Source organism: Lolium rigidum, chromosome 3 (genome assembly GCF_022539505.1).
Source record: "Lolium rigidum isolate FL_2022 chromosome 3, APGP_CSIRO_Lrig_0.1, whole genome shotgun sequence".
Taxonomy (NCBI): domain Eukaryota; kingdom Viridiplantae; phylum Streptophyta; class Magnoliopsida; order Poales; family Poaceae; genus Lolium; species Lolium rigidum.
Window position 1 is genome coordinate 149,131,564 of NC_061510.1, and position 23,793 is coordinate 149,155,356.

Below are 23,793 nucleotides of genomic sequence, written 5' to 3' on the forward strand. Positions count from 1 at the left end.
ACGGGTGTGCATTCCTGATGCGTGTAGTTGACACGTCCGTTGGGAACCCCAAGAGGAAGGTGTGATGCGCACAGCGGCAAGTTTCCCTCAGTAAGAAACCAAGGTTTAATCGAACCAGTAGGAGTCAAGAAGCACGTTGAAGGTTGATGGCGGCGGGATGTAGTGCGGCGCAACACCGGAGATTCCGGCGCCAACGTGGAACCTGCACAACACAACCAAAGTACTTTGCCCCAACGAAACAAGTGAGGTTGTCAATCTCACCGGCTTGCTGTAACAAAGGATTAACCGAATTGTGTGGAAGATGATTGTTTGCAGAGAAAACAGTAAAACAAGTATTGGAGCAGATTTGTATTTCAGTATTAAAAGAATGGACCGGGGTCCACAGTTCACTAGAGGTGTCTCTCCCATAAGATAAAAGCATGTTGGGTGAACAAATTACGGTCGGGCAATTGACAAATAGAGAGGGCATAACAATGCACATACATGGCATGATAAGTATAGTGAGATTTAATTGGGCATTACGACAAAGTACATAGACCGCCATCCAACTGCATCTATGCCTAAAAAGTCCACCTTCGAGGTTATCGTCCGAACCCCTTCCGAGTATTAAGTTGCAAAGCAACGAGACAATTGCATTAAGTATGGTGCGTAATGTAATCAACAACTACATCCTCGGACATAGCGCCAATGTTTTATCCCTAGTGGCAACAGCACAACACAACCTTAGAACTTTCCGTCACTCGTCCCGGTGTCAATGCAGGCATGAACCCACTATCGAGCATAAATACTCCCTCTTGGAGTTAAAAGCAAAAACTTGGCCAGAGCCTCTACTAGTAACGGAGAGCATGCAAGATCATAAACAATACATATGTAATAACTTGATAATTAACATAACATGGTATTCTCTATCCATCGGATCCCGACAAACACAACATAGAGTATTACAGATAGATGATCTTGATCATGTTAGGCAGCTCACAAGATCCAACAATGAAGCACAATGAGGAGAAGACAACCATCTAGCTACTGCTATGGACCCATAGTCCAGGGGTGAACTACTCACTCATCACTCCGGAGGCGACCATGGCGGTGTAGAGTCCTCCGGGAGATGAATCCCCTCTCCGGCGAGGGTGCCGGAGGAGATCTCCAGAATCCCCGAGATGGGATCGGCGGCGGCGGCGTCTCAGTAAGGTTTTCCGTATCGTGGTTTTTCGCCTCAGGGGTTTCGCGACGGAGGCTTTAAGTAGGCGGAAGGGCAGAGTCGGGGGCCTGACGAGGGGCCCACACCATAGGGTGGCGCGGGCCCCCCCTTGGCCGCGCCGCCATGTGGTGTCTCCACCTCGTGGCCCCACTTCGTATGCTCTTCGGTCTTCTGGAAGGTTCGTGGCAAAATAGGCCCACGGGTCTTCGTTTCGTCCAATTCCGAGAATATTTCGTTACTATGATTTCGAAACCAAAAACAGCAGAAAACAGAGAGCGGCACTTCGGCATCTTGTTAATAGGTTAGTTCCAGAAAATGCACGAATATGACATAAAGTGTGCATAAAACATGTAGGTATCATCAATAATATGGCATAGAACATAAGAAATTATCGATACGTCGGAGACGTATCAAGCATCCCCAAGCTTAGTTACTGCTCGTCCCGAGCGAGTAAAACGATAACAAAGATAATTTCTGAAGTGATATGCCATCATAACCTTGATCATACTATTTGTAAACATATGTAGTGAATGCAGCGATCAAAACAATGGTAATGACATGAGTAAACAAGTGAATCATAAAGCAAAGACTTTTCACGAATAGTACTTCAAGACAAGTATTAATAAGTCTTGCATAAGAGTTAACTCATAAAGCAATAAATCAAAGTAAAGGTATTGAAGCAACACAAAGGAAGATTAAGTTTCAGCGGTTGCTTTCAACTTGTAACATGTATATCTTATGGATAATTGTCAACATAGAGTAATATAACAAGTACAATATGCAAGTATGTAGGAATCAATGCACAGTTCACACAAGTGTTTGCTTCTTGAGGTGGAGAGAGATAGGTGAAGCTGACTCAACATAAAAGTAAAAAAGAATGGTCCTTCAAAGAGGAAAGCATCGATTGCTATATTTGTGCTAGAGCTTTTATTTTGAAAACATGAAACAATTTTGTCAACGGTAGTAATAAAGCATATGAGTTATGTACATTATATCTTACAAGTTGCAAGCCTCATGCATAGTATACTAATAGTGCCCGCACCTTGTCCTAATTAACTTGGACTACCGGATCTTTGCAATGCACATGTTTTAACCAAGTGTCACAATGGGGTACCTCCATGCCGCCTTGTACAAAGGTCTAAGGAGAAAGCTCGCATTTTGGATTTCTCGCTTTTGATTATTCTCAAGTTAGACATCCATACCGGGACAACATGGACAACGGATAATGGACTCCTCTTTAATGCATAAGCATGTGGCAACAATTATTATTCTCATATGAGATTGAGGATATATGTCCAAGACTGAAACTTCCACCATGAATCATGGCTTTAGTTAGCGGCCCAATGCTCTTCTCTAACAATATGCATGCTCCAACCATAAAGGTGGTAGATCTCTCTTACTTCAGACAAGACGGACATGCATAGCAACTCACATGATATTCAACAAAGAATAGTTGATGGCGTCCCCGAAGCATGGTTATCGCACAACAAGCAACTTAATAAGAGATAAAATGCATAAGTACATATTCAATACCACAATAGTTTTTAAGCTATTTGTCCCATGAGCTATATATTGCAAAGGTGAATGATGGAATTTTAAAGGTAGCACTCAAGCAATTTACTTTGGAATGGCGGATAAATACCATGTAGTAGGTAGGTATGGTGGACACAAATGGCATAGTGGTTGGCTCAAGGATTTTGGATGCATGAGAAGTATTCCCTCTCGATACAAGGTTTAGGCTAGCAAGGTTATTTGAAACAAACACAAGGATGAACGGTACAGCAAAACTCACATAAAAGACATATTGTAAACATTATAAGACTCCATACCGTCTTCCTTGTTGTTCAAAACTCAATACTAGATGTTATCTAGACTCTAGAGAAACCAAATATGCAAACCAAATTAGCAAGCTCTAAGTATTTCTTCATTAATGGGTGCAAAGTATATGATGCAAGAGCTTAAACATGAGCACAAAAATTGCCAAGTATCAAATTATCCAAGACATTTTAGAGTTACTACATGTAGCATTTTCCAATTCCAACCATATAACAATTTAACGAAGATGAAACTTCGCCATGAATACTATGAGTAGAGCCTAAGGACATATTTGTCCATATGCTACAGCGGAGCGTGTCTCTCTCCCATAAAGTGAATGCTAGGATCCATTTTATTCAAACAAAACAAAAAACAAAAACAAACCGACGCTCCAAGCAAAGTACATAAGATGTGACGGAATAAAAATATAGTTTCGGGGGAGGAACTCGATAATGTTGTCGATGAAGAAGGGGATGCCTTGGGCATCCCCAAGCTTAGACGCTTGAGTCTTCTTATAATATGCAGGGGTGAACCACCGGGGCATCCCCAAGCTTAGAGCTTTCACTCTCCTTGATCATATTGCATCATACTCCTCTCTTGATCCTTGAAAACTTCCTCCACACCAAACTCAAAACAACTCATTAGAGGGTTAGTGCACAATAAAAATTCACATGTTCAGAGGTGACACAATCATTCTTAACACTTCTGGACATTGCATAAAGCTACTTGGACATTAATGGATCAAAGAAATTCATCCAACATAGCAAAAGAGGCAATGCAAAATAAAAGGCAGAATCTGTCAAAACAGAACAGTCCGTAAAGATGGATTTTATTAGGCCACCAGACTTGCTCAAATGAAAATGCTCAAATTGAATGAAAGTTGCGTACATATCTGAGGATCATGCACGTAAATTGGCTTAATTTTCTGAGCTACCTACAGGGAGGTAGACCCAGATTCGTGACAGCAAAGAAATCTGGAACTGCGCAGTAATCCAAATCTAGTACTTACTTTACTATCAAAGACTTTACTTGGCACAACAAAACATAAAACTAAGATAAGGAGAGGTTGCTACAGTAGTAAACAACTTCCAAGACACAAATATAAAACAAAAATACTGGAGTAAAAACATGGGTTGTCTCCCATAAGCGCTTTTCTTTAACGCCTTTCAGCTAGGCGCAGAAAGTGTAACTCAAGTAACATCGAGAGACGAAGCATCAACATCATAATTTGTTCTAATAATAGAATCATAAGGTAACTTCATTCTCTTTCTAGGGAAGTGTTCCATACCTTTCTTGAGAGGAAATTGATATTTAATATTACCTTCCTTCATATCAATAGTAGCACCAACGGTTCGAAGAAAAGGTCTTCCCAATATAATGGGGCAAGATGCATTGCATTCAATATCCAAGACAACAAAATCAACGGGGACAAGGTTATTGTTAACCATAATATGAACATTATCAACTTTCCCCAAAGGTTTCTTTTTAGCATTATCAGCGAGATTAACATCCAAATAACAATTCTTCAATGGTGGCAAGTCAAGCATATCATAGACTTTCTTAGGCATAACAGAAATACTTGCACCAAGATCACATAAAGCATTACAATCAAAATCTTTGACTCTCATTTTAATGATGGGCTCCCAACCATCCTCTAGCTTTCTAGGAATAGAAGTTTCAAGTTTTAGTTTCTCTTCTCTAGCTTTTATGAGAGCATTTGTAATATGTTTGGTGAAAGCCAAGTTTACGAGCGCTAGCATTGGGACTCTTAGCAAGTTTTTGCAAGAACTTTATAACTTCAGAGATGTGGCAATCATCAAAATCTAAATCATTACAATCTAAAGCAATGGGATTATCATCCCCAAGGTTGGAAAAAATTTCAGCAGTTTTATCACAAGCGGTTTCAGCGGTTTTAGCGAGTTTCGAGGTAATTTTGCGCGCTTTGCACTAGGAGTAGAAGCATTGCCAACACCACTTATTTTAACATTGATAGTAGGAGGTGCAGCAACATATGAATTATTAGCATTGCTAGTGGTGGTAATAGTCCAAACTTTAGCTACATTTTCCTTTTTAGCTAGTTTTTTATTTTCTTCTCTATCCCATCTAGCACGCAGTTCAGCCATTAATCTTATATTTTCATTAATTCTAACTTGGATGGCATTTGCTGTAGTAACAATTTTATTTTCAATATCCCTATTAGGCATAACTTTCGATTTCAAAAGATCAACATCAGAGGCAAGACTATCAACTCTAGAAACAAGAATATCAATTTTATTGAGCTTTTCCTCAACAGATTTGTTAAAAACAGTTTGTGTACTAATAAATTCTTTAAGCATGGCTTCAAGTCCAGGGGGTGTATTCATATTATTGTTGTAAGAATTCCCATAAGAATTAGCATAACTGTTACCATTATTATAAGGATATGGCCTATAGTTATTACTAGAATTGTTCCGATAAGCATTATTATTTTTAATGAAGTTTACATCAACATGTTCTTCTTGGGCAACCAATGAAGCTAATGGAACATTATTAGGATCAACATTAGTCCTATCATTCACAAGCATAGACATAATAGCATCAACCTTATCATTCAAGGAAGAGGATTCTTCAACAGAATTTACCTTCTTACCTTGTGGAGCTCTTTCCGTGTGCCATTCGGAGTAATTAACCATCATATTATCAAGAAGCTTTGTTGCTTCACCAAGAGTGATGGACATAAAGGTACCTCCAGCAGCTGAATCCAATAAATTCCGCGAAGAAAAATTTAGTCCTGCATAGAAGGTTTGGATGATCATCCAAGTAGTCGATCCATGGGTTGGGCAATTTTTAACCGAGAGATTTCATTCTTTCCCAAGCTTGAGCAACATGTTCATTATCTAATTGTTTAAAATTCATTATGATACTCCTCAAAGATATAATTTTAGCGGGGGGATAATATCTACCAATAAAAGCATCCTTGCATTTAGTCCAGGAATCAATACTATTCTTAGGCGAGAGATAGCAACCAATCTTTAGCTCTTCCTCTTAATGAGAAAGGGAACAATTTTAATTTTATAATGTCACCATCTACATCTTTATATTTTTGCATTTCACATAGTTCAACAAAATTATTGAGATGGGCAGCGGCATCATCGGAACTAACACCGGAAAATTGCTCTCTCATGACAAGATTAAGTAAAGCAGGTTTAATTTCAAAGAATTCTGATGTAGTAGCAGGTGGAGCAATAGGTGTGCATAAGAAATCATTATTATTTGTGCTAGTGAAGTCACACAACTTAGTATTTTCAGGGTTGGCCATTTTAGCAGTAGTAAATAAAGCAAACTAGATAAAGTAAATGCAAGTAAACTAATTTTTTTGTGTTTTTGATATAGCAAACAAGACGAGTAAATAAAGTAAAACTAGCAACTAATTTTTTTTGTGTTTTGATATAATGCAGCAAACAAAGTAGTAAATAAAATAAAGCAAGACAAAAACAAAGTAAAGAGATTGGGAAGTGGAGACTCCCCTTGCAGCGTGTCTTGATCTCCCCGGCAACGGCGCCAGAAATTTGCTTGATGCGTGTAGTTGACACGTCCGTTGGGAACCCCAAGAGGAAGGTGTGATGCGCACAGCGGCAAGTTTCCCTCGGTAAGAAACCAAGGTTTAATCGAACCGGTAGGAGTCAAGAAGCACGTTGAAGGTTGATGGCGGCGGGATGTAGTGCGGCGCAACACCGGAGATTCCGGCGCCAACGTGGAACCTGCACAACACAACCAAAGTACTTTGCCCCAACGAAACGGTGAGGTTGTCAATCTCACCGGCTTGCTGTAACAAAGGATTAACCGAATTGTGTGGAAGATGATTGTTTGCGAGAGAAAACGAGTAAAACAAGTATTGCAGCAGATTTGTATTTCAGTATTAAAAGAATGGACCGGGGTCCACAGTTCACTAGAGGTGTCTCTCCCATAAGATAAAAGCATGTTGGGTGAACAAACTACAGTCGGGCAATTGACAAATAGAGAGGGCATAACAATGCACATACATGGCATGATAAGTATAGTGAGATTTAATTGGGCATTACGACAAAGTATATAGACCGCCATCCAACTGCATCTATGCCTAAAAAGTCCACCTTCGAGGTTATCGTCCGAACCCCTTCCAATATTAAGTTGCAAAGCAACAGACAATTGCATTAAGTATGGTGCGTAATGTAATCAACAACTACATCCTCGGACATAGCGCCAATGTTTTATCCATAGTGGCAACAACACAACACAACCTTAGAACTTTCTCATCATTGTCCCGTGTGTCAATGCGGGCATGAACCCACTATCGAGCATAAATACTCCCTCTTGGAGTTAAAAGCAAAAACTTGGCCAGAGCCTCTACTAGTAACGGAGAGCATGCAAGATCATAAACAACACATATGTAATAACTTGATAATTAACATAACATGGTATTCTCTATCCATCGGATCCCGACAAACACAACATAGAGTATTACAGATAGATGATCTTGATCATGTTAGGCAGCTCACAAGATCCAACAATGAAGCACAATGAGGAGAAGACAACCATCTAGCTACTTCTATGGACCCATAGTCCAAGGGTGAACTACTCACTCATCACTCCGGAGGCGACCATGGTGGTGTAGAGTCCTCCGGGAGATGAATCCCCTCTCCGGCAGGGTGCCGGAGGAGATCTCCAGAATCCCCCGAGATGGGATCGGCGGCGGCGGCGTCTCAGTGAGGTTTTTCGTATCGTGGTTTTTCGCCTCGGGGTTTCGCGACGGAGGCTTTAAGTAGGCGGAAGGGCGAGTCGGGGCCTGACGAGGGGCCCACACCATAGGGCGGCGCGGGCCCCCCCTTGGCCGCGCCGCCATGTGGTGTCGCCACCTCGTGGCCCCACTTCGTATGCTCTTCGGTCTTCTGGAAGGTTCGTGGCAAAATAGGCCCCTGGGTCTTCGTTTCGTCCAATTCCGAGAATATTTCGTTACTAGGATTTCTGAAACCAAAAACAGCAGAAAACGGGAGCGGCACTTCGGCATCTTGTTAATAGGTTAGTTCCAGAAAATGCACGAATATGACATAAAGTGTGCATAAAACATGTAGGTATCATCAATAATATGGCATAGAACATAAGAAATTATCGATACGTCGGAGACGTATCAATTCCAAACCCCACATTATGCCTTCCCTCTAGCTCAACACCATCATTTGGCTCATTCCAATTCAACTCAACCCTAACTTGTGCTACCCACCTCCGCAAAGCTAGGGCTAAGGTCAAACACCAAGTCAACCTCTTCCGGGTCCGGCTCTATGTTTCCCTTCAAGAAAGCATCCTTATCCACATGATGAACATGAACAATTCTTTCCATCCCCCTAGCATAATGGGAACAACACATACACACATGTGTTCATTAGTTACCATAATCAACATAATCTACCCATACAAACTACCATACTACCATTTCTCCTACTTGAACAACCCTAACATCCAACCAAATCCATCTCCACCCTCAAATCAACCAAATCCACATCTAGGGTTTCACATGTACATTCAACCAAATACACAAAATCAATGGATGAAAAGAAGGGGAACAGAGGGGATTACCTCAAGGAACGAGTTGGGAACGATCTCCACGGACAGATCTGATGATTTGGTGGTGGATTTGGTGGGGGGAGAGGGGGGAGAGAGAGAGCCGGCCGCCTCCTGTTCTTGAAGCAAAGAAGAGAAAGAAAGAAGACTGGGTCGGGCTGGGGGCGTGCGCGCGGCCGAAACTTAAGTGGATGTGTGGCGCCCTTGCCACGGGCGCCACACTTTCAATGTGTGGCGCCGGCAGGAGCGGCGCCACACGGTCTGCCACGTCGGATCGGCTAGCCAGCTCAGCGTCGACGAGCCACGTCGGATGGGTTTGCGGCGCCGGCAGCAGGGGCGCCACATGGGCATGTGTGGCGCCCATGAGAGGGGCGCCACACAAAAGGGTTAGATGAGTGAAATAGTTTCGCCGGAGGGTCAGTTTGTGCTTTTCTTTCACTTTTGGGTTATTTTTGTGCAAATCGCCCCAAAGACAAAACCAGATGCTATCTACTTTGTGTTTGTTGCTTCGCGAAGTTAGTTCTGCAAAGAATTTTTCAGTTTGGACTTGTACTACTTTGCACCACAGATTTCGCTGCTATCAGGTGCTATCTACTCATGGTTACCATGAATTTGAATATTTCGCTGCTGGATGGTGACAAAGGTTCTCTCTATGGCAAGTTAATGCAAGCGCTGGTTGGCGCAAGCCGATTACGAGGATGCAATGGATAATTTGGAAAATAAGCATGGTGCTGTTTGGACACTGAGGAGGAAAAGGATTATTGTGCCACCTACGTTTGATGATTTGCCGCTGCTATGATCATCGTTTTAATAGTTTTCAGTTTAAGGTGGGGTATGTTGAATTATGACCTGTCAGGAGATACGATGGATGCAAGTTCAGATATTATGTTGCTGCAATTATATGAAGAAAACAATTCAGAAAAAATATGGAGGAGGTAATTTTTATGCCTGTTGGTAGCCAGCATTATACTCTTTGCTCTCCTAGTTTTTTGCTGTTATGCATATGAAGGTTTTGCTTTGTTACTTAAATTTGTGATGAGGATTATTTGAGGTACAAGAAGGAGATTGTTTTCTGCTAGATACTACAACATTTAGTACTGTAATTTTTCAGTGCAATTCAGTTGTCTATGCTCTTCCAAGAGGGGTCTATTTCAGAGTTAAAGCTCCATTGCATGTTTGAGGTTTAATCATCCGACAGTTGTTCTACAAGGCAGTTTTTGACTATGTCATGGTTTTTCATTAACCGTTCGAAGTCGACAGTTTTGGGTGTACGTGATGCCATCCGTACCATATGCTCTTGCATGAGTATGTTTGCCGAGGTTTGTGCTTTCAGTTTTGTAGCACGTTCAGATTCCATGAGATGAGTTCTTCATAATGTTATGTGTACCGAGATGTTGCACTATGAGCTATGCGCTTGTTCAGGCACCACAGGAGATATGATGACTTATGTCATTTGATGATTGAGCAGTTTTAGTTTTTTTTTAGGTCAGTGGCACTCAGACTTTTGTTGGGTTCTATTGGAGATTCAAGTTTTGTCTGCTTTGTTGACAGCTGTGTTCTTTTCTGGACGACCCAAGATAGATTTGCTCAATTTAACTTCATGAGAAGTTTGATAGTCCTATGGACGTTTCAAGGCACAAGATTTACTTGTGATGACTTTAGTTGAGGAGTTGAATGCTATCTATGACTGTTGCAAGGGATTTCGGCTCAAGGTGGAGTTTGTTGTATTGTGATCCGAAATCTATTTACATGTTGTACTATGGAAGGAGTCCTAACGGACTACGGCGATCCAACCGTGCTAGACGTAGCACATCTACAACTCTATTTTGTGTTCCCCAGGAAAGAGAGATGTTTTGCCCCTATATATAGTCTCAGGTAGTCATAGAATAGATGAGAGAGTCTCTCCATATTGATAGCACGTAGATATTCTGTCCTCTCGTGTATTGTAATACTCCTCCTATTATAGTGAGTGTGTCGCCGTGCGTTTCGTGGTTTTTTCCGTTTGGGTTTTCCACGTAAAAATTTGTGTTCTTGTTCTTCATTTGATCTATTTTATTTGTGCGGTTTTGTAACAGGTCTTGTGGCCCACCAGGTATCTGGTGGCCTCTAGGCACACTTCCACCTTAGCTAGGGATGCAAAATGACACCCAATCCGTCCCACTTCATAGTGCAAATTAGTTACGCTAGATATAATTTTTTGTTAGCAAATTAGTCTAGTTTAAACTAGCACATTCTTTCGCGGGCTTATTCAGGACATCTACTCTAACTTCACACACCATGCTCACCGGGCAGAACTGGAAGAGTGGAAGACATGATGGCGGTAGTAGTCTTTTGTTGTTGACGCTTTCCCTCACGAATGGCCCTAGGTGTATCAGTTGCAGATCATCTCGGGACATTATGGTAGTTATCCCCTTGTTTGGGATGTATTATGCATGTTTTTATTATTATTGTGACTCGTTTTTATATTTGACAAATCATGCCATAGGGATACCCACCTCGGTGAACCAATACACGTGTAGTGGTTCAGTTTCTAATGTTCCGTTTCGGTCTCAACCACATGGTATGGCATTGTAGCTTCGTGCTAAACTCTGGAACCAAAACGAGCACCCATGAAGCTTTCAGCACATGGAGGGAGCGGAGCACTGTCCGTCTGTACTCTGTAGGGATATCATAGCAGGTAAGAATCGAGCGTAGCGGTATACGTAAAGGCCACACTGGTGGAAAAAGGGGCTTTGGTCGCGGTTGGCAACTGCCATTAGTCGCGGTGGCGCAACCGCGACCAAAGTAGCGCGACTAAAGGCCCCCCCTTTAGTCGCGGTTCCTTACGAACCGCGACTAAAGGCCCGTCCACGTGGGCCGCAGGCGAGCGCCAGGGCGGAGGACCTTTAGTCGCGGTTCTTCTGGCCAACCGCGACTAAAGGCCTCCGCAGGGTTTAGGGTTTAGCCCCCCTCTCCCTAAATCTGGTTTCTTTTTAATTTGTATTATTTTATTTCTTTTGGATTTTAATTTTGAAGGAGTTTCACATATTCTACGGTACTGTATACATACATGCATATGAATGTACAATTTTAAACAAATTTGAAATTAGAACCAAAAAGAATTCAAGAGGAATATACAATATATATTCAATATCGGATGACCATATACAATATATATTCAATATCGGATGACTATATACAATTTTGAACAAGTTAGTTACAAATTCTGGTGCATATAAAGTTCTACGTCATCGTAATAGTGTTCTCCTCTAGGATCGATGACTTCCCTCGCCAACCATCCAGCTAGTTCCTCTTGAAGTGGTCGGAAGCGAGCTTCTGGACTAAGCGTCTTCCGGAGGTTATTCCTCAGGATGTTGTTCTCACAATTCTGGTCCCGCTCATTGCAGTATCTCCGGATTCTCTCACAAACATAGTATCCACATAGATTGGTCCCCGGTGGCTGAGTATCCCCAGTCGTCCGCACTGCCATTTTAAAATTTAGCTCTTTTTTGAATTCACCGACCTTGGTATCTACGAACCGTCTCCAAACCCTACGAGGCAAAGAAAATTAAATAAACAAGAGAGTTATTAATTAGTTACTTGATATTAGGAAATGATGAACGAAATAGGCCGATCGATATAGAGCGCAAATGAATGAAAATAATTACTTTTGCATCATTTTTCTCATGTCGCCCCAAAGCGCCGGATCCATATTCAGAGAGTCGTGGACGAGAAGAGAGGAGGTCTGAACTTTAATTACCATAAGAATCCGAGTGGAACATGCGGACACGATACATGCACGGTCATGCATAACTCATCGATTAGCCACATACCATGCATGGAGTAAACAAAAGAGAATGTGCTCAAGACGAAACACTCACCCAAAATGGTAAGGAAATAGAATATCACTTTTACTCGTTGTTGTTTTCTAATAAACCGCCACAGGTCTTCCTCCACGTCGGCGGGGTGGTGTTCTAACACATATGAATTAACGATGTGTGGGTCAATGAACCCAACATCATGGATGTTCCTTATTCGCATTTCCCGCTTCTTCATTCTGCATAATAGCGTACACAACAAGATAGTTAGGACAATATATATATATATATATATATATATATATATATATATATATATATATATATATATATATATATATATATATATAGTGCAGGCAATGAACGAGATGGGTTAGAAATTAATAAATCACTTACAGAACGTAGCAACTGATGATAGATTTGTCGAGGTACTTCCGCATAGATATAGTCTTTGGCGTCTTCATGTTTTATGTAACCCTTGTACCAATTTAGCAGACCTTTCATTTGTCGAGGTAGATCCTCTTCCTGCGCAGGCTCGATGAGAGGGCCATTCTTCACATATGTAAATACTACGTCCTTCATTGGCGCCTCATCAAGGCCTAACGGTGCACGAAGAGTGATACCTAAGTCGGCCGCTTGTTCTCCGGCACTCGTTACGGTCAATCCATGTGCTGCCGCAGCTGCTATGATATCGGGGGCATCCGGACCGGCGGCTTGCACTATGAGCGGGGCGATCGATTGTTTACTTTGTTCCCCGAGCTGGGCAACTTCTTTCCCCCTTTCTAATTTTGTCTCGGCCTCGTCCTCCAAGGCTTTCTTCTCCGCCTCTTGGTTCCTCTTGAACGCGAGTGCTTGCCTACGAAGTTCACGTAAATAGTCGTCGAGCAGATTCTTCGCGGCTTGGGACGGTGTGTTCAAAAATGACTTAGCCCACTGCTTTTCCTTGTCGGAATATATCGGCTTGGGCTCGCCCTCTATTTTCTTCTTGACGCTCGCCTTCCATTTCTCTAAATCAGCAGCCGCGCCCGCCTCGACTTCCTCGGCACTACTTTCCCAAGGCCTCGTGGGGAGAGACTTCAGTGATACCTCCGGTACCTTTGTTTTCTTAGGTACGTAAGGGTCCGGGTTAATAACCCAGGACTGCTTCACGCTTCTTCGCCGGAGGTGGATTGGGGGCGGTACCGGTGTCTGATCACCCGCCGGACGAGGACTGGGGGGAGGCGTCGGCTGACGTGAATGAGGTGTATTAGGTGAAGCACCACCGCCACCGTCACCGCCACCGCCACCGCCACCGCCACCGCCACCGTCACCGCCACCGCCACCACCACCACCGTACGGGGGTGGACTTGTTGGCGCCTCGCACGGAAACTTGATAAATTTCTTCCGCCATAGAATGAGTCGGCGCTTGACATCTCCAAGTCTTTTCACCCCTTCGGGTGTAGCAATGTCAATGTCCGGGTCCTCAAACCCTTGGACTATCTCCTCCACCGTCACACGAGCATAGCCATCTTGAATGGGGTTGTTGTGGTGGAGTGCTCCAGTGGTAAAGCATCTGCCGATGGCTACCTTCATGGACATGTTCCCGATAGGATAATACGGATGACATGCTTTCATCTCCTTTATATCGTCCACGGGGTAGCGAGGAGGCTCCGGTGCAGTAATTTCGACCACCAGAGGCTCCGGTGCAGTAATTTCTATCGTCGGTGCACCAGCCGGTGAGGCCTCCGTGGAAGCCACGCTGCTTCTTCTCCGCTGCTGGCTTCCGAGATCCATTGGATGATCTTCATGCTGCGCCCGAGCTGCCTCTCTTTCGGCTACTAGTACACTCACGGTTTTCTTCATCACATCCATTTCCGTTACCAACTGCGCCACAACATCTTTTTCCCGATCCATCTTTCTCTTACGGCTTCGTAACCGTACGGGTCATCGTTACGGGGAACCCTATTTTCCACGGAATGGGCCCCATGCCTCGTACACGTCCTCCGTGTTCAGGATTCCCGAGGGCTTTTGTCAGGGCGTCGTTCTCTCTGTTGAACTTGATCTTCCCCTCTTGAGCATCCCTCATTGCCTCAATAAGCTTTTGGGTGGGTGTAATTATTTTTCCCTGGTAAACACACTCCCCTGTCTCCGGGTTCAGCGATCCCCCATGCCCGTACCACCAGCTTTTGGCCCTTGGGTCCCATCCCTCCGTACCTAGACGGATTCCTCGCGCCCTCGGCTCGTTCTCCATCTTCTCCCACCTAGGCTGCCAAAAGCGATACCCTCCTGGCCCCATTTTATGATTGTACTCCTTCTTGGCCGCATTTTCCTTATTTTTTTTCGATAGTTCAAGGAACTGCTCCGATTTCTTTTGCTTCACAAATTCTGGCCAATCATGTTGCGAGTTTCTCATATTGTCCTTTGAAATCCGGAGTCTTGCCCTGGTTGACAAAGTCATGGGCTAGATTTTGCTTGTATTTCCGGAATGCGTTGGCCATCCTAGAAAGAGCGAACTGTTTGACTAGCTTGCGCCTCTTCATGTTTTCCGCAATCTTGTTACCCTCCTCATCGTATTTGCGGTATTCCGGAGGTAGAACGAAATGTTCCATAAGCTTGTTGAAGCAATCTTTTTTTTCTCTCTTATCGACAAAAGTGAAACCAACACGTGCCTTCTTTGGCTCATTCCACTCCTGGCGGGTGATCGAGACGTTGTCTCTAACAACGGCTCCGCATTGGGTGACAAACTTGGTGGCGTTCTTGCTGGGCTCCGGCGGCCTGCCGGTTGCTTCGTCGACAACATCGATGGTGCATGTTTCTCCTGCTTTCATCGTCTTGGTTGCGCCACGCTTTGACGACGTACTCGATTTTTTCGACGATCCGGCCGAGGGCTAAAATAAGAAAGAGAGTCGCGCGCGTTAGTACACACACATTTATTCAAATCAGTTAGTTGTATCACCAGACGCTCAATATGTATATATATATACCTCGGCGCCGGAGGTGGTTGCTACTTCCAATTGAAGATCGTCGTTTATCGACGTTTCTTCGGCATCATCTTGCCGACGGCGCCCTTCATCTTCACACTCAAGGTTCAGATAAGAAGAGATATCATCTTCTTCTTCTCCGGTCGGCACAAATGGAATATCGCCTTTTATGATGCCGAACATATGGTCTTCAGCGTCCGGATCATAGTTGTCCAGAATCGGGTCAGCTCTATCGTCCGCCATATGTCAGTCCTGAAAACATGTAGTCAAAACAAATTAATTGTGTATATGCCAGACATTATCACATCTCTTCTACATATAAAGAGAGAGGGCGACGAGGGAGGCGAGAGGGGGGACGCGTGTATTAGATGTGTATATGCGGACGATCGACCGCGTGACCGAGAGACCGGTGTGGCGGTGACCGAGAGGGCGGTGGCGGTGCCGAGGACACATAACCCTCGCCGCCCCCTCTCGATACCAAATAAAATGTTAAGTTAAAATTTTGATCATTAAGTCTAATTTTTCTTAAGTTAAAATTTTGATCAATAAGTCTAATTTTTCTTAAGTAAAATTTTGATCATTAAGTCTAAATTTTGTTAAGTACGGCCGGCCGGCGCGGTGAGAGAGAGAGGGCCGGCCGGCGGCGCGCGGGAAGGGGAGAGGAGGAGGGCGGCAAGGAGCACGGACGGTGAGAGAGAGACCGGCACGGTGGCGGTGGCGAAGGGGGGCGGCGGTGGCGGTGGCGCCGCCCCGTCGCTGCGAAAAAAAAAAGCCCGCACATATACGGAGGGGGCGGCGAGGGGGGCGGCGCATCGCCGCCCCCCTCGCTGCCCCCTCTCCGTATACGCGCGGGCATGTCAATTAAGTTTTACTTTTTTTAACTTTTAACTTTTTTGTCAAGTTTTACTTTTTTGTCAAGTTTTACTTTTTTGTTAATTATCAAATTTTACCGTTTTCTAAAACTAATTAACTAGTTAAAATTAAAAAAAAACTAAAAAACTAAAAAAAGCGGCCGGCGCCCCACCGCACGATCTCTGCCGCGTGCGCGCGCGGCGCGGCGCGCCGGCGCCGGCGTGGCGAGCGAGCTAGGCGGCGCCGGCGCGCCGTGGGCGAGAGGGAGGAGTGGGCCGGGGGCGGCACGTCGGGGCGGGCGTGGCACGGCGACCGGCGGCGGTTTCGGATCCGGAGCAGCGCGCGACGCGCGCGCGGGGAAGGAGGCGGCGGCCGACGGCGCGGCGACGTACGACGAGTTCGGCGGGGGCGGCGGTGTCGGCGGTCGGCGGTCGGCGAGGGCGCGTCTGGGCAGCCTGACGGCGTCTGGGCGCGTCGTCTTCGTCGGTTCGTCTGGGCGTTCTGTTCGGCGGAGGAAGAAGATGAGCGGGCCGTTCGCGCCGCGACCTTTTATAGGGAGGACCCTTTAGTCGCGGTTGGGGACGCGACCCGCGACTAAAGGGTACCCTTTAGTCGCGGTTGGCCAGACCAACCGCGACTAAAGGGTTTTTTCGCCGGGTTTTTCGTTCCCGCGTTTTCAATTCAAATTCTTAAAAATACAAATAATATATCAAAAAAACAGAAAAATAAAACTAATTCAATTCAAATTCTTAAAAATACAAATAATATATCAAAAAAATCAGAAAAATAAAACTAATTCATTTCAAAATTTTAAAAATACAAATTATATATCAAAAAAATCAGAAAAATAAAACTAATTCATTTCAATATGTTAAAAATACAAATAATATATCAAAAAATTAAGAAAAATAAAACTAATTCAATTCAATATGTTAAAAATACATATAATATATCAAAAAATTCATAAAAATAAAACTAATTCAATTCAAAATGTTTAAAATACATATAATATATCAAAAAATTCATAAAAATAAAACTAATTCAATTCAAAATCTTAAAAATACAAATAATATATCAAAAAATTCATGAAAATAAAACTAATTCAATTCAAAATCTTAAAAATACAAATAATATATCAAAAAATTCAGAAAAATAAAACTAATTCAATTCAAAAATTTAAAAATACAAATTATCAAAAATTCATAAAAATAAAACTAATTCAATTCAAAAGTTCGTTGGCCCCCTCTTCCCGCCTCTTTCCGCCGACCCCCTCTTCCCTCCTCGTCTTCCCGCCATTTCTTCCTGTCTTCCCGCCCTCTTTCTTCCCGCCAATTGTTTCCCGCCAATTTCTTCCGGCTTCTTTCTTCCCGCCAATTTTTTCCCGCCAATTTCTTCCCGCCACTTTCTCCCCGCCTCTTTCTTCCCGCCTCCTGTCTTCCCGCTCCCATTTTTCCCGCCATTTGTCACTACATATAGGTAGCCCGGCTTAGCCGACATCACATCTCTACAATCTCTCATCACTCTCTCATGGCTTCCACCGCACCCACTCTAACCTACCGGCAGGTGGAGGAGCTTTGCGCCTCGAACTACCCTTGCCCTCCGGGCTACCGCGTCCCTCGCCGGCCGGAGCCTAAGCGCCGGCGGCGTGCCGGTCCCTCCCGTCCCTCGAGTGCTGCGCGCCGGGCGGCCATCACGAACCACTACTACCTTGACCTCACGCCGGAGCAGCGGATGAATCCCCGCGCGGCATCCCGATAACCAGACATACTTGGGACGCCTTCTTCATCAATCGGCGTGAGAGGCGCTCGCCGGGTATGAGGAGGACGGTGCTCGCCTCCCGGAAACTTCCACGAGGCCGGCCGTCGGCTATGGTGGTACGGCCGGACTGCGCGAGCGTCATGGACTACATCACGGCCGGCGATATCCCCCGCCTGCGCTACCCTCGGTTCGAGCCACGAGCGCCGCCCGACGACGGCGACGACCGGCAGCGACGACGACGCGGCAACTTAGAAGGCGACGACTACCGGTACAACGGCGGCGGCTATGAAGACTACGAGTATGCATATTATACGCCTAGGCAGGAGTATGACTAAATCACTCCAAATTTCATGTATGCAGGAGTTTGACTTAGTCACTCCAAATTTCCTATATGCGGGAGTATGACTTAGTCACTCCAAATTTCATGTATGCAGGAGTATGACTTAGTCACTCCAAATTTCATGTATCATCAGTGCTATCTCGAGTCAATTGAATCATTCGAAAATGGACACCAAACACATCACGGGTAATATAATTCACATGATCATTCAACAAAGTTTGGTACAATAAATTATTACACATCATTTCTTCCCTTGTGTCCCCGCTTGCTTACGATTGTGCCAGTATCCATGGAGCATCCTCATCATTTAACTTAATGCTTGGGTCGGTGTTCACTTTGAAGGGCGGAATTTCAGCAAACATATTATAATCTTCCGACATGTCTGTCTTGTCCTCCACTCCCACGATGTTTCTTTTCCCTGAAAGAACAATGTGGCGCTTTGGATCATCGCATGATGTACTTGATCGTTTTCTTATCTTTCCGTTTCCTCGGTTTGCTACTCATGTCCTTCACATAGAAAACACTGAGCGACATCTTTCGCTAGGACGAATGGTTCGTCAAGGTAACCAAGATTGTTGAAATCCACCATTGTCATTCCGTATTGCTTGGTCCACCTTTACCCCACCTCCTGTTAGCTTGAACCATTTGCACCGGAACAAAGGGACCCTAAAGGAGGGTCCATAGTCAAGTTCCCATATCTCCTCTATGTAACCATAATATGTGACCTTTTGCCCATTCTCGGTTGCTTTGCATCAAAGCGGACACCACTGTTTTGGTTGGTGCTCTTTTTATCTTGGGCGATCGTGTAAAATGTATTCCCATTTATCTCGTACCCTTGGAAAGTCGTTATAGTCGAAGATGGTGTCTTGGCCAACATGTACAGCTGATCTACAACCTTATTGTCACTCATTAAATGTTTTCTCAACCAATCGCCGAAAGTCTCCATGTGGGCCTTCCTAATCCAGGATTCAAGCTTCCCGGGTTGTTCGAGCGTAAAATATTCTTGTGTTTCTCAAAGTACGGAGCCACCAAGCTGGAATTGGTCAGAACTCGTGTGGTGTGCTTCGATCGGAGAATGGCCGTCCATACATATCATTGATTTCCTTCCGATCGTTCCTTTTCCACTTAGTCTCCCCTCGTGCCGCGATTGAGGAAGACCAATCGGCTTAAGGTCGTGAACAAAGTCAACACAAAACTCAATTACCTCCTCATTTCCATAGCCCTTGGCGATGCTTCCTTCCGGCCTAGCACGGTTACGAACATATTTCTTTAATACTCCCATGAACCTCTCGAAGGGGAACATATTGTGTAGAAATACGGGACCGAGAATGGAAATCTCATCGACTAGGTGAACCAGGAGGTGCGTCATAATATTGAAGAAGGATGGCGGGAACACCAACTCGAAACCGACAAGACATTGGATCACATCGTTCAGTAACCGTGGTAGAACTTCCGGATTGATTACCTTCCGAGAGATTGCATTGAGGAATGCACATAGCTTCACAATGGCTACTCGAACATTTTCCGGCAGGAGCCCCCTCAAAGCAATCGGAAGCAATTGCGTCATAATCACGTGGCGATCGGTGAGACTTCAGTGTTTTGGAACTTTTTCTCCGCCATGTTTATTATTCCCTTTATATTGGACGAGAATCTGACGGGACCTTCATACGCTCGAGGCATTCAAAAAGATGACCTTCTCTTCTTTGGTCGGAGCGTAGGCGGCACGACCTTGAAACCGTTCCGGATGCAGGTCATCGGGGTCTTTCAAACTTTGCTCGGTCCTGCCGTGCTTCCTTTGTATCATTTGACTTCCCATACACGCCCAAGAAGCTTAGGATGTTCACACAAATATTCTTCGTAACGTGCATCACGTCGATTGCGGAGCGGACTTCTAGGACTTTCCAATATTCTAGCTCCCGAATATAGATTTCTTCTTCCACATGGCTACGTGCCCGTCAGCTCCCTTCGGAACCGATTGTCCGCCGAGACCCTTTCCAAAGATGACTTTCAAACCCTTGACCATATCAAATACCTCAGCACCAGTGTGTTCCGCAGGCTTCGCCGGTGATCCGCCTTGCCGTTGTAATGCTTGCCTTTCTTTCTTACTCGGATGACCTTTCGGAAGAAATCGACGATGCCCAAGGTACACGTTCTTCTTACAATTTGGCAAATGTACACTTTCAGTCTCATGTAAGTAGTGCGTGCATGCATTGTATCCCTTATTTGGACGGTCCCGAAAGGTTACTAAGAGCAGTGCCAATCGTTGATGGTTACGAAAAGCAACGCTCGTAGGTCAAATTCCTCTTCTTTGTGCTCATCCACACACGGACACCGAGTCTGCCCCACAGCTGTAAAAGTTCATCAACTAATGGCCTTAGGTACACATCGATGTCGTTGCCGGGTTGCTTCGGACCTTGGATGAGCAACGGCATCATAATGAACTTCCGCTTCATGCACAACCAAGGAGGAAGGTTGTAGATGCATAGAGTCACGGGCCAGAGTGCTATGGCTGGAGCTCGCCGCCAAAAGGATTCATGCCATCCGTACTTAGACCAAATCTTATGTTCCTTGCGTCAGCTGCAAAATCTTTGAACTCTCTGTCGATCTTTCTCCATTGCGTTCCATCTGCGGGGTGTCTCAACTCCCCGTCCGACTTACGGTCCTCTTTGTGCCATCGCAACAACTTGGCATGCTCTTTGTTCCCGAACGGACGTTTCAACCGTGGTATTATAGGAGCATACCACATCACCTTGGCGGGAACCCTCTTCCCGGGTTTACGGCCCTCAACATCGTCACCGGGGTCATCGCCTCCGATCTTATAACGCAATGCAAGGCATACCGGGCATTCATTCAAATTCTCGTATTCACCGCGGTAGAGGATGCGATCGTTGATGCATGCATGTATCTTCGAACCTCTAAACCTAGAGGGCAGACAACCTTCTTTGCTTCGTACGTAGTGGCGGGCAACTCGTTATTCTTTGGAAACATATTCTTCAACATTTTCAGCAAGTTTTCAAATGCCGAGTCAGCTACACCTGCCTGTGCCTTCCATCTCAGCAAATCCATGTGCAGCCCAGCTTTTTCGGACCATCATCGCATCCGGGATGCAGCCGCCTTCCCTGTGATCCTCTAACATGCGATCCAAATTCTCCCTCTCTTTTTCAGCTTGCGGCGTCTCCGTGCATCAGCAATGGTCCGACCAAGATCATCAACGGGATCATCACGTGCCTCTTCTTCACCTTCCCCTTCACCTTCCCCTTCACCTTCGGCATCCTCCATGAAAGTATCACCGAAATGAGCAAGATAGCTTTCATCATTGAAATCATCCCCTTCTTCATCTTCTTCCATTATAACCCCTCTTTCTCCATGCTTGGTCCAACAATTATAGCTTGGCATGAAACCGTGCCGAAGCGAGTGCATGTGAACATCTCTTGAGGAAGAGTAACCATTCCGATTCTTACATTTAACACATGGACGAGATAACAAAACCCCCCTGCTTGTTCGCATTGGCCACTACGAGGAAATCTTTCAAACCCGCACCTGAACTCGCGGGAGAGTCGGTTACCGTACATCCATTGTCGATTCATCCGCATTATTATAATATAAAATATATAATTAACCATCATGCATTTGTTAAACTAACTAGCTACAAACAATATAAATTAAACAATGAACTACACACACATGCACATTTTATCAACGACACATCAAAGGTTCAAGTTGCTAACCGCGATCGAGGAGGAAAAAATAAATGAGAAAGCTCAAGTGTGGCTCCAACACTTTCATATCATGTTTGTTTCATGCTCTTGGGGCATTTCATCAAACACCTTATGTGCATAAGAGGAACCAAAAGCAAACCTAACACCCACTTGTGAAGCTTGTGAAGAGAATGGCACCAAATGGCTAAGTGTTGGCTCGCCGGGTGGGTATATATAGGGGAGGGGCTTTAGTCCCGGTTGGCTCGGCCAACCGCGACTAAAGGCCTTCGAGCACTTTAGTCGCGGTTGGCCCGGCCAACCGCGACTAAAGCCCCCCACGTGCACCGGCTGGCCACCGAGCGCCACGGGCCCGGAGCCTTTGGTCGCGGTTCGCCTCCCGAACCGCGACTAAAGGTACCATTAGTCGCGGTTCCTGCAGCGTCGCGACTCATGGGGCTCACCCGAAGCCTGTTTTTCCACCAGTGCCAGGGCAAGATTTGCAGGCATGGCTTCCATGAAATCCTTGTCATGGGAGTGGACAAATGCTCTATGATTTTTTCCATCTCGAATGGAAGCATTCACGGAAAGGGCGGCCCATCCTTATCACAAGTCAAAGGCCAAAACGACAAATACAACCTTATGACAAAATTTAACCCCTAAATAAACCATAGTGATTTTTTAGCTGATTCTAACTTTATTTTACTGTTCAACGTTCTGGCGGTAAGGTTAAATAGGTACCGCCATGAGTTTCATGGTGGTAGGGTCTTGGACAAAACCATTAATTATGTTACCTTCCTGTAATTCTTCAACACCCGGAGTGGCCAGCCCGGGATGGTCGCCGACGTGGGGATCCGATATGAATAAAGGCGGCGGTCCTAGGATCTCTCTTGCGTGAAGAGGAAGACCTACCGAAGGCCTGGACTCGCGATCTGGCCGGTGTGTTGAGTTCCGAAAGGCTCCGCCGGCGAATGTAATAGTGCTTTTTGCCTGGAATTTGCTGGATCGGTGGTATTCGGTCGTGCGCACCCATGCTTTTATTCCGACCGATTGGTTCTGGAGGGAGCGGCGCGAAGCTCTTTTTCTCTGTTGACATCAAGTGACTATGGATCCATGATGAAAGTCGGAAGAAGAGAATTTCATGAAGGCCGGATGGGAGGACTAGCTAAGGGAGGTTCAAGTCTCCGCGCTGTTGAGGGACTTGCTTGGTGTTCCGGGCTTCACAGCAGCAGTATGAAAGTGGGGGCGACAACACAGGTGAAGTTCAGAGTCCTACCTTTCAGGGTGAAAACCCAAGATCTGGTCTTAACTGGTTGTGCCTTGCAATGACCTTGTTGGAGGCATTGTTTTGAGAGAGGGGACTATCTTCAGGGTGAAAACCTAAGATCTTTGATCGGGCGACGATGGTGTTAGAGCACTGTTCCCTTCTTGGAGGCGTCGTTTTTGGAGAGTTTGTATTTCAGGTGTTGTCTTGGTGGTGGATATATTGTTGTTGTTAGGCCCGAGATACTGTAGCGGGAATCTTGTTTCTTAGTTTTCTTTTCCTTTTTTTGGTTGTGTGCATCCGTAGTGTCATTAGGGTGGTGTGTTGTTGCAGAGGCTTGGTGTAATTGGTATCTTTTGATATTAATATATTCCCTTTATCGAAAAAATTCTTCAACACCCGATATACGACTTAGTCGTTGGGATCCTCTCAGACATATGTTTGGTAGTCAGTTCAAATCCGAAGATTTGCTTTTCTAAGTCGGAGTAGGACCACGCGAGGAGGAAAGGTCCTTCGAGGACAACTCCTCGTCAG